The sequence below is a fragment of the Ranitomeya variabilis genome, chromosome 5 (genome assembly GCF_051348905.1).
Source record: "Ranitomeya variabilis isolate aRanVar5 chromosome 5, aRanVar5.hap1, whole genome shotgun sequence".
NCBI lineage: Eukaryota > Metazoa > Chordata > Amphibia > Anura > Dendrobatidae > Ranitomeya > Ranitomeya variabilis.
In genome coordinates, this window is record NC_135236.1 from 556,652,733 (window position 1) to 556,665,322 (window position 12,590).

A 12,590-nucleotide genomic window follows, 5' to 3' on the forward strand; every position below is an offset into this window, starting at 1 on the left:
ACTACAATTCTGACCACTGTCACTTTATGCCGTAATAACTCTGGAACGCTTCAACGGATCCCACTGATTCTGAGAATGTTTTTTCGTGACATATTGCACTTCATGATAGAAGTAATTTGAAGTGACTGAGGGGGTCTATAGGATAAAAAAAAAAATTACCTAGAAGTGACACCATTCTAAAAACTGCATCCCTCAAGGTGCGCAAAACCAGATTCAAGAAGTTTATTATCCCTTCAGGTGCTTCACAGGAACTGAAGCAATGTGGTAGGAAAACAATGAACGTTTAATTTTCACAAAACATTTACTTTAGACCCAAACTTTTATTTTTACAAGGGTAGCAGAAAATGGACCCCAACTATTGTTGTTCAGTTTCTCCAGAATACGCTGCTCCCTTATTTGTGGAGAAATCTACTGTTTAGGTGCACGGCAGGGCTGGGAAGGAGCGCCAGTTCACTTTTTGAATGTAAAATTTATTGGAATAATTAGCGGACGCCATGTCGCATTTGGAGAGCCCCTGATGTGCCTAAACAGTGGAAACCCCCCACAAGTGACCCCATTTTGGAAACCACACCCCTCAAGGATTTTATCCAGGGGTATAGTGAGCATTTGGAACAAACAGGTACAACACAGAATTTGATAGCATTAGGTCGTCATATTGAACATGTCGTCATTAGTGTTCAGTGCAAGCGCTCACTATTACAGCTTGCATTGGGTGCTCGGGTATGCACCGAATATCACGGGTGTTTGAGTGACATGTTTCGTGGCTGACAGCCCGCCCCCCCCCCCAAAAAAAAAAAAATGCGGGGATCCGCAATACTCTGTGCATACCTGACCACCTGATGCAAACTTGAGTAGCGAGCACTTGTGCTCAACACTAGCCGTCATAGTTTTTTTAATTTAGTACTTTTGAAAAAAACCCAATGAATACTTTTTTAAATAATTTTTATCTAACCAAGAGGTGACAAAGGCTATGTGCACTCGTTGCTTATTTACTGCCGAACCGCAGCGTTTTTCCTGCGCAGAAACGCTGCAGATCCGCAAAGTGATTTACAGTACAATGTAAATCAATAGAAAAAAAATGCTGTGCTAACGGTGCCGGAAAGTCCGCACAGAAAACACAGCAGATTTGAAAGGAGCATGTCACTTTTGTGCGAATCTGAAGCATTTCTGCACCCATTCCATTATAGAAAGCAGCAGGGGTAAAAACCGCATGAAATCCGCACAAAATCCGCATTTAAAAAACGCATCAAATCTGCACCTGAGTTTTCTGCCAGGAGATGCAGATTTTGTGCAGAAAATTCTACACCCAAATCTGCAACGTGTGCACATAGCCAAAGGGGAGTTTGATTTACTATCCTATCACAGTGATAAAAAAATAAATACTACGAAAAATATCCTATTGTTGCCAGGTACCGGCAGATCTCTGTGGAGGCAATTTTTTATTCCACAAAGAGGATGCTGGGATGGAGACAAAACAGGAGGGACCAGGGGATCGCAGAGGTACCGGGGGGTGGGGGGGGGGGGGTTAGCATCATTTCTTTCTCCTCTGACATGTATATCATGTCAGAAGCTAGAGAAAGCATTGAAACTGCTGGCACACTTTTTAATTTAATTTAAATCCGGCCCTGATCATGTTCTGTCTTTCTGTTCCACATGTCTACTTTACATCAGCACTATTTTTACATACTTTGTTAGGTAGTTAAGGGTTAAAAGTAAACCAGCAATCTCTCAGTTTTCCAACAAAATTTACAAAACCATTTTCTTTTTAGGGACCACATCATATTTGAAGTGACTTTGAGGGGTCTATATGACAGAAAAGAACCAAAAGAGATACCATTCTAAAAACTGCACCCTTCAAGATGCTCAAAACCACATCCAATAAGTTTATTAACCCTTCAGGTGCTTCACAGGAACTGAAGCAATGGGGAAGGAAAAAAATGAACATTAACTTTTAACAGAGCTACATGAGAATCTGCCTCTAGGGCTCATTTTAAATAAAAGGTGGCGTTGGTTTGTGAGACATGTAATGACTGACATTTTGTTCTCAATCACTTACAGCTCCGCACTTGGTCTCATTACACACATTTGCAACAGCACTCGTCCTCTCATAATGCTGTCATCTATGCTGCGGAGCTGTGCCTGATTATATCTAACACACTATAGCAGAGCTGACCTTTGGCTCATTACAAATAAAAACAGCACTTTTGCAGTGGTCTTCCCTCAGTGCCGTCAGCTCTACTGAATAGCTCTTCCCTCCACACTAGCGGCCTGTGAGAGGAAAGCTGAAGCACAGAGAGGACTGCAGTTGCAAATGTTTTTATAATGAGAAAAACACTTCTGCTGCACTGTATTAGCGTTTAGCTCACTATAGAGGTGTATTTGTAAGAGCAAAGTGTCAGTCATTACACAATGAGCGGGAAACCACTGGGTAAATCTGACATGGAGATGGCCTTGGGGATCCTACGGTAGTTAATGATAAACTTACCTGGAGCAGCCAGTGCCAGGCAGTGGCTGACAAGGCAAAAAGAATCATGGGATGCATTAAAAGAGGTCTGGATACACATGATGAGAGCATTATACTGCCTCTGTACAAATCCCTGGTTAGACCGCACATGGAGTACTGTGTAGTTTTGGGCACAGGTGCTCAGGAAGGATATAATAGAACTAGATCGAGTACAAAGGAGGGCAACAAAATTAATAAAGGGGATGGGGGAACTACAATACCAAGAGAGATTAGCAAAATTAATCGTCTTTTTTTCTAGACTAAATAATCCTAAGGGACGATCTAATAACCATGTGTAAGTATATAAGGGGATAATACAGATATCTCTCAGAGGATCTGTTTATACCAAGGAAGGTGACTGTCACAAGGGGGCATTCTCTGCGCCTGGAGGAGAGAAGGTTTTTCCACCAACATAGAAGAGGAATCTTTACTGTTAGGGCAGTGAGAATCTGGAATTCCTTGCCTGAGGAGGTGGTGATGGCGAACTCAGTCGAGGGGTTCAAGAGAGGCCTGGATGTCTTCCTGGAGCGTAACAATATTGTACTGACAGTTATTAGGTTCTTTAGAAGGACGTAGATCTGGGGATTTATTCCACTGGAATATAGGTTGAACTAGATGGACAAATGTCCTTTTTTGGCCTTACTAACTATGTTACATGTCTCACTCATAATGTGCCTTTGTGTTCAGCCCATAAATTTAAGCTCCTGTGTATATACAAAAAAAAAAACATGGGTTTCTGTGGAATAAGACATTGGTATAATTTTGTTCAAAGCTACTAGGTCCTAGAAAATTGGAGGGTTGATCCTACAGACAGATTCCCTATAAAGTTGTTACCCACTTTAATGTGTTGTGGATATGATTTTGTGGGACTTACTAACAGAATTGGGTTTTTGTTCTTTCCTGTAAAAGCCTTTTCTCATAACATCCATTGGGGTACACAGGTTCTACTAGGAGGGGGGCACTAACTTATGCATTTGCTCCTCCCACAAACTATACCCCTTCAGCATGCAATAATCAAATCAGTAAGTTGATAGCAGTAGGACTAGAAGGAATAGCACTAAAAGATTTAAGGAATTAATGCCAACAGAGTCAGACCCCAAAGGACAAGGAATCTCGAAGAGAACAGGTGTTATGACCCCAATGGCAGAGGGTCTCAAAAGTACATACCAAGTCTGCAAACATAAAAAACCAGCTCATAGGGCAGTGGTAACTGGACTAACCGTATATCTAATCCTAGCACCACAAATAGCAGCAGCCGGGGAACGTGCCTACGTTGGTTCTAGACGTCTCGCGCCAGCCGGAGAACTAACTAACCCTAGAAGGGAAAAGATAGACCTTTCTTGCCTCCAGAGAAAAGACCCCAAAAGTTGGATACAAGCCCCCCACAAATAATAACGGTGAGGTAAGGAGAAAAGACAAACGTAAGAATGAACTAGATATTTAGCAAAGAGAGGCCCACTGACTAATAGCAGAATATAGTAAGATGACTTATACGGTCAGCAAAAACCCTATCAAAATTTCCACGCTGGATATTCAAGAACCCCCGAACCGTCTAACGGCCCGGGGGGAGAATACCAGCCCCCTAGAGCTTCCAGCAAAATCAGGAATCACATTTAGTACAAGCTGGACAGAAAATAAGAGCAATACAGATAACCAAGGAAGCAGGACTTAGCTTAATTTTGCAAGAACCAAGACCTGCAGACAGGAGCAAACAGAAAGGATCTGATTACAACGATGCCAGGCACTGGACTGAGGATCCAGGAAGTTTATATAGCAACACCCCTGGACTAACGACCCAGGTGGGTGCCAAACTGAGGAAAGACAATCCCAGAGTCATATCACTAGTGACCACAAGAGGGAGCCAAAAAAGTCTAATTCACAACAAACAGGCACATGAAAAAGACATGGAAACAGTACGGAGTCCCCCATTGGAAGGTTTGACAAAACACTTTTACAGTTAGAAACAATAAGCAAATTCTTATCTGTGGCATTGGGGGGTGAGATGCTTCAAAGCAAACCCATAGGGATGGGACAATAACAGACAAGATAGCCTGTCTATTGAACCATCATATGCAGAACTCTGCTTCTTACGCCATCAGCTGATGCAAATGTATGCACCCTGTAAAATTTTGCAAAGGTGTTATCAAGTGGCTGCTTTACACTCCTGTAGAGCGGAGCCCTTTTGTTGAAAAGCCCATGACGCCCCCTGCGCTCGGGTGGAGTAAGCCATCACATAGAAGAGTTGCGCCTTGTCCTTCAAGTGATACAAGGAGTCCAAGACAATGTAAAGACTCTCCAAGGTGTCTGCTGTAGATGGTACCATTATCATGATAAATCAGTCAGATAAAGAAAAGCTACAACACCCCAGAAATGAAGACTGAAAAGGGGGGACCACAAATTGTAAATGTCAGACCCTGACCGCAAAGAGAACACTAATGAATCTGACTTGGATTAGAAGGTACTACGTTTATGCAAATCCATGGCTCTTATGATTAGCCGCCTGCGGCAACATCATATATGCCGCAAGGATGACATTACAAACCAAAATTCACATCAACTCTGGTACATACCATATTTTTCGGACTAGAATACGCACTCTTTTCTTCACAAAATTTGGAGGAAAATGGGGGGGGGGGGGTGCGTCTGATAGTTCGGATGTACCTACTGTAGCTGTGGAGGTGGGGCAGCAGCAGGTCACAGGAGGCAGGAGCTGGTGGCTACAGCTGACACCTGTGCCATCTGCCAAAGAGAAATTAATATTCACTGCTCCCCACGCCCATGGTCCCTGCCACCTTATGCACTGAAGCTTTAACTCCATCATGACCTATCCTATTTTGACCTTAATGACCTAGCAATTTTTTTCAATTCTGACCTGTGTCCCTTTAGGAGGTAATAACTCAGGAACGCTTCAATGGATCCTAGCGATCCGGAGATTGTTTTTTCGTGATATATTGGGCTTCATGTTAGTGGTAAATTTAGGTAAATGTTTGCGTTTGTGAAAAAACTGGACATTTGGCAAAAATGTTGAAAATTTCGTAATTTTCAAATTTTTATTCTGTTAAACCAGAGAGTTATGTGACACAAAATAGTTAAAGGGCCACTGTCACCCCCTCCAGCCGTTATAAACTAAAAGAGCCACCTTGTGCAGCAGTAATGCTGCATTCTAACAAGGTGGCTCTTTTAGTTTTAGGTTCAAGTATACCCAAAATAAAGAGTTTTGATACTTAGCCACAATACCGGTCTCTAGCCAGGGAGGCGGGTCCTCACTCCCCAGCTTGAACCACTACTCTGCCGTCACTCCAATCTTCAGGGGCTTTCGTCGTCGCCCCCTCAGCGCTGTTTACGCTTCAAAACCGGCACCTGCGCTGTGTACTACTGTGCTGCGCAGGCGCAGTGAGCTCTGGCCATCTGACGTCACAGCCAGGCTTGTAGACTGCGCCTGTGCCGCCCTGCTTGTGAATCCCAGCCCCGCACTCTGCATAATGCATAACACAGCGCGGGGCTGGGATTCCAAAGGTGGGTGGCCGCACTGCCCGCACAGGCGCAGTCTGCAAGCCTGGCTGGGACGTCAGACGGCCAGAGCTTACTGCGCAGCACAGTAGTACACAGCGCAGGCGCCGGTTTTAAAACGTAAATAGTGCTGAGGAGGTGGTGCCGAAAGCCCCTGAAGATTGGAGTGACGGCAGAGTAGCGGTTCAAGCTGGGGAGTGAGGACCCGCCTCCCTGGCTAGAGACCGGTATTGTGGCTAAGTATCAAAACGCTTTATTTTGGGTATACTTGAACCTAAAACTAAAAGAGCCACCTTGTTAGAATGCAGCATTACTGCTGCACAAGGTGGCTCTTTTAGTTTATAATGGCTGGAGGGGGGTGACAGTGGCCCTTTAATAAATAACATTTCCCACATGTCTACTTTACATCAGCACAATTTTGGAAACAAATTATTTCTTTTTTTTGCTAGGAAGTTATAAGGGTTAAAAGTTGACCAGCGATTTCTCATTTTTACAATAAAATTTACAAAACCTTTTTTTTTTTTTTTAGGGGATCCTCCTGCAGTTGATGCTTTTTCACAATCTGGGGTACCTGGCAAAGCCTGTGAAGTTTAGGAACCTAGCACTTCCACGATCGATCTAGACTCCCTAGTGAGCATGCCAAATCTGCTTCAGGAACCAGTGTGGACAGATCAGAAGGGAATGTATGAGGGGGTACGCTGACATGCTTTGTATGAACGAGTAAGCTATGTTCACATGTTGCATTAATTTTTCTTTATGTCAACTTTAAGCTGCATTTAAGCGTCGTACAAACCAATTTTGGCTTAGTTTTTGCTGTTTTATTGCTGCGTTTTTGTCAGGGGACATTTGTTTTGTGCATGCTGATAAAAGTATAGTGCATAAAAAAATAAAAATATATCATTCAACTTCATCAGGTTGTGGCACCAAAACTTAAAACATGTGTTTTTGCAGCTATTTTTAAACTACCGATTCCTTCAATGGGTGAAAACCGCCGCAAAAACTCTGAAATGACATGCTGCATTTTGCAAAAATGCAGCTCTCTGACAATACAGTCAGGAAAACAAAAGGATGACGTGGCTTGTTTTTTCCAAGTCCGATATACACCTCTATTAGAAATGCGGATGGTGTAGAGGAAGTCAAAGTTTTCTGCCCATGACTGTCGTGGACCCAGAGTTGGCCCAATTCCTCATAACCTTACTGGAGATTGTCCTTATGCACAACTTTGTCATCTTTAAGGAAACCTTCACCCTACAGCTCCAGGGGACGGATATGGAAGTGGCTTTGTAGTAGTTTTCGTTTTTCTTTTACTAACCCAGTACACAATATCGAAGGTCTTAGTCTGGGATAGATATATATACACACCACATTACCACACATAATCCCACCCGCCCACCACATTACTACACACAATCCCACCCCCACCACATTACCACATAATCCCGCCCACCACATTACTACACAATCCCGCCCCCCACCACATTACTACACAATCCCGCCCCCCACCACATTACTACACAATCCCGCCCCCCACCACATTACTACACAATCCCGCCCCCACCACATTACCATACATAATCCCGCCCGCCCACCACACAATCCCGCCCACCACATCATCCAGCCCCCACCTCATTACTACACATAAAGACCGCCCCCCCACCAACACATAATCCCGCCCCCCCCACATTACCACACATAATCCCGCCCCCCCCACATTACCACACATAATCCCGCCCCCACCCCATCACCACACACAATCCCGCCCCCACCCCACCACCACACATAATCCCGCCACCCCACCACCACATAATCCCGCCCCCCCCACCCCATCACCACACACAATCCCGCCCCCCCAGTCCATCACCACATAATCCCGCCCCCCCACCCCATCACCACACATAATCCCGCCCCCCCACCCCATCACCACACATAATCCAGCACCCCACCACATTACAACACAATCCCGCCCCCACCACATTACAATACATAATCCCGCCCCTCACCACATTACCACACATAATCCCGCCCCCCACCACACAATACCGCCCCCCCCACCCCATTACCACACATAATCCCGCACCCCACCACATTACAACACATAATCCCGCCCCCCACCACATCACAACATATAATCCCACCCCATTACCACACATAATCCCGCCCCCCCACCACATCACCACACATAAGCCCGCCCCCAACACATCACCACACAATCCCGCCCCCAACACATCACCACACTACTGTTATTAACCCCTTCATGACCCAGCCTATTTTGACCTTAATGACCTGGCCGCTTTTTGAAATTCTGACCAGTGTCCCTTTATGAGGTAATAACTCAGGAACGCTTCAACGGATCCTAGCGGTTATGAGACTGTTTTTTCGTGACATATTGGGCTTCACGTTAGCGGTAAATTTAGTTCGATAATTTTTGCGTTTATTTGTGAAAAAAAGGAAATTTGGCTAAAATTTTGAAAATTTTGCAATTTTCAAATTTTGAAAATTTATTCTGTTAAACGAGAGAGTTATGTGACATAAAATAGTTAATAAATAACATTACCCACATGTCTACTTTACACCAGCACAATTTTGGAAACAAAATTTTTTTTTGCTAGGAAGTTAAGGGTTAAAATTTGACCAGCGATTTCTCATTTTTACAACGAAATTTACAAAACCATTTTTTTTAGGGACCACCTCACATTTCAACTCAGTTTGAGGGGTCTATATGGCTGAAAATACCCAAAAGTGACACCATTCTAAAAACTGCACCCCTCAAGGTACTCAAAACCACATTCAAGAAGTTTATTAACCCTTCAGGTGCTTCACAGCAGCAGAAGCAACATGGAAGGAAAAAATGAACATTTAACTTTTTAGTCACAAAAATGATGTTTTAGCAACAATTTTTTTATTTTCCCAAGGGTAAAAAGAGAAACTGGACCCCAAAAGTTATTGTACAGTTTGCCCTGAGTACGCTGATACCCCATATGTAGGGGGGAACCACTGTTTGGGCGCACGACAGGGATCAGAAGGGAAGGAGCGCCATTTGACTTTTTCAATGAAAAATTGGCTCCAATCTTTAGCGGACACCATGTCGCGTTTGGAGAGCCCCTGTGTGCCTAAACATTGGAGCTCCCCCACAAGTGACCCCATTTTGGAAACTAGACCTCCCAAGGAGCTTACCTAGATGCATAGTGAGCACTTTGAACCCCCAGGTGCTTCACAAATTGATCCGTAAAAATGTAAAAGTACTTTTTTTCACAAAAAATTTATTTTCGCCTCAATTTTTTCATTTTTACATGGGCAACAGGATGAAATGGATCCTAAAATTTATTGGGCAATTTCTCCTGAGTACACTGATAGCTCACACGTGGGGGTAAACCACTGTTTGGGCACACGGCAGGGCTCGGAAGGGAAGGAGCGCCATTTGACTTTTTGAATGAAAAATTAGCTCCAATGGTTAGCGGACACCATGTCGCGTTTGGAGAGCCCCTGTGTGCCTAAACATTGGAGCTCCCCCACTTGTGACCCCATTTTGGAAACTAGACCTCCCATGGAACTAATCTAGATGTGCAGTGACCACTTTAAACCCCCAAGTGCTACACAGAAGTTTATAACGCAGAGCCGTGAAAATAAAAAATCATTTTTCTTTCCGCAAAAATTATTTTTTAGCCTGCAATTTTTTATTTTCACCAAAGTAACAGGAGAAATTTGACCCCAATAGTTGTTGCCCAGTTTGTCCTGAGTACGCTGATACCCCATATGTGGGGGTAAACCACTATTTGGGCACACGTCAGGGCTCGGAAGGGAAGTAGTGACTTTTGAAATGCAGACTTTGATGTAATGGTCTGCGTGCATCACGTTGCGTTTGCAGAGCCCCTGATGTGCCTAAACAGTAGAAACCCCCCCACAAGTGACCCCATTTTGGAAACTAGACCCCCCAAGGAACATATCTAGATATGTGGTGAGCACTTTCAACCCCCAAGTGCTTCATAGAAGTTTACAACGCAGAGCTGTGAAAATAAAAAATCATTTTTCTTTCCTCAAAATTGATGTTTTAGCAAGCAATTTTTTATTTTCACAAGGGTAACAGGAGAAATTGGACCCCAATAATTGTTGCCCAGTTTGTCCTGAGCATGCTGGTACCCCATATGTGGGGGTAAACCACTATTTTGGGCACATGTCGGTGCTCGGAAGGGAGGGAGCACCATTTGACTTTTTGAATACAAGATTGACTGGAATCAATGGTGGCGCCATGTTGCGTTTGGAGACCCCTGATGTGCCTAAACAGTGTAAACCCCTCAATTCTAACGCCAACACTAACCCCATCACACCCCTAACCCTATCCCCAACTCTAGCCATAACCCTAATCACAACCCTAACCCCAACACACCCCTAACCACAACCCCAACACACCCCTAACCCTAATCCCAACCCTAACCCCAGCAAACCCCTAACCCTAACCACAGCCTAATCTTAACCCTATTTCCAACCCTAGCCCTAATTCCAACCCTAACCCTAAAGCTATGTGCCCACGTTGCGGATTCGTGTGAGATTTTTACGCACCATTTTTGAAAAATCCACAGGAAAAAGGCACTGCGTTTTACCTGCGGATTTACAGCGGATTTCCAGTGTTTTTTGTGCGGATTTCACCTGCGGATTCCTATTGAGGAACAGGTGTAAAACGCTGCGGAATCCGCACAAAGAATTGACATGCTGTGGAAAATACAGCACAACGTTTCCGCGCAGTATTTTTCGCACCATGGGCACAGCGGATTTAGTTTGCCATAGGTTTACATGGTACTGTAAACCCAATGGAAAACTGCTACGAATCCGCAGCAGCCAATCCGCTGCGGATCCGCAGCCAAATCTGCACCGTGTGCGCATACCCTAATTCTAACCCTAACCCTAGTTCTAACCCCAATTCTAGCCCTAACCCTAGCCCTAGTGTAAAAAAAAAAAAAAAAAATTATATATATATATATATCTTCCCCATACTGATTCTCGGTTTGAACTGCAGGAGATTGTCTTGACCATGTCTACATGCCTAAATGCACTGAGTTGCCACCATGTGATTGGCTGATTAGAAATTAAGTGTTAACAAGAAGTTGGACAGGTGTACCTAATAAAGTGGCCAGTGAGTGTGTGTATATATATGTATATATATATATATATATATATATATATATATATATATATATATATATATATATATATATATATATATATATATATATATTTTTTTTTTTCTTTATTTTATTATTGTCCCTACCTATGGGGGCGATAAAGGGGGGGGGTTATTTATTATTTTTTTATTTTGATCGCTGTGATAGAACCTGTCACAGCGATCAAAATGTACCTGTAACAAATCTGCCGGCCGGCAGATTCGGCGGGCGCACCACGCATGCGCCCGCCATTTTGGAAGATGGCGGCGCCCATGGAGCACACGGACGGACACGGGAGGGACACCGGAGGTCGGTAAGTATGAGGGGGGGGGGAAAATCGGACAGCGGGGGAAGGATCGGACTGCGGGGGGAGCGGACAGGAGGACGGAGGAAAGCGGAGGACAGCAATGACAGGACGGAGGACCGTGGGGACAAGATCGGTGGCGGTGGAGGGGGGCAGATCGCGATCTCCAGCCATGGCTGATGCTATTGCAGCATCAGCCATGGCTGGATTGTAATATTTCACCAATTTTCATTGGTGAAATATTACTATCGCTCTGATTGAAAGTGAAATGTCACTTTCAAAAGCCAATCAGAGCGATCGTAGCCACGGGAGGGCGAAGCCACCCCCCCCCTGGGCTCAAGTACCACTCCCCCTGTCCCTGCAGGTCGGGTGAAATTACAGTTAACCCTTTCACCCGGCCTGCAGGAGCGCGATCCGACCATGACGCATATGCTGCGTCACAGGTTGGATTGGCACAGGTTTTCATGACGCATACGCTGCGTCAAAGGTCGGGAAGGGGTTAACTTGATTTTAAGTTAATTTACCACCTGCGTAAGCGCTATTGAATGTTGTCATTATTTACTTTAGTTTAATCACCAGCAGCGTTAATTAACCCCTTCACCCCAAAGCCTGTTTTCACCTAAGAGACACGGCCAATTTTTACAATTCTGACCACTGTCACTTTATGAGGTCATAACTCTGAAACGCTTCAACGGATCCTGGTGATTCTGAGATTGTTTTCTCGTGACATATTGTACTTTATGATAGTAGTAAAACTTCTTCGATATGACTTGCATTTATTTGTGAAAAAAACAGAAATTTGTCGAAAATTATGAAAATTTAGCAATTTAAATTTTAAATTTAACTTAAATTAGAGAGTTATATCACATAACATAGTTAATAAACAACATTTCCCACATGTCTGCTTTACATCAGCACAATGTTGGAAACATAATTTTTTTTTTGTTAGGGAGTTATAAGGGTTAAAAGTTGACCAGTGATTTCTCATTTTTGCAACAAAATTTGCAAAACCATTTTTTTTACGGACCACCTCACACTTGAAGTGACTTTGAGGGGTCTATATGACAGAAAATGCCCAAAAGTGACACCATTCTAAAAACTGCACCCCTCAAGGTAC

General features: G+C 43.9%; 1 protein-coding gene and 1 long non-coding RNA gene across 8 annotated transcripts in view; one reads left to right on the forward strand and one right to left on the reverse strand.

Annotated features, from left to right (window-relative positions):
• The window catches only part of NSD1 (nuclear receptor binding SET domain protein 1), a 159,238-nt gene that overhangs the window by 84,531 nt on the left and 62,117 nt on the right, over positions 1-12,590 (reverse strand). The window lies entirely within an intron of this gene.
• LOC143776501 (uncharacterized) overlaps positions 1-12,590 on the forward strand; it is a 54,948-nt gene that overhangs the window by 13,173 nt on the left and 29,185 nt on the right. For 3 of the 4 annotated variants that reach the window (XR_013215845.1, XR_013215848.1, XR_013215846.1), the window contains one exon: positions 6,543-6,733. This is a non-coding gene — a long non-coding RNA (uncharacterized LOC143776501). The remainder of the gene's footprint in view (positions 1-6,542; positions 6,734-12,590) is intronic. The other variant, XR_013215847.1, reaches the window with a different exon arrangement.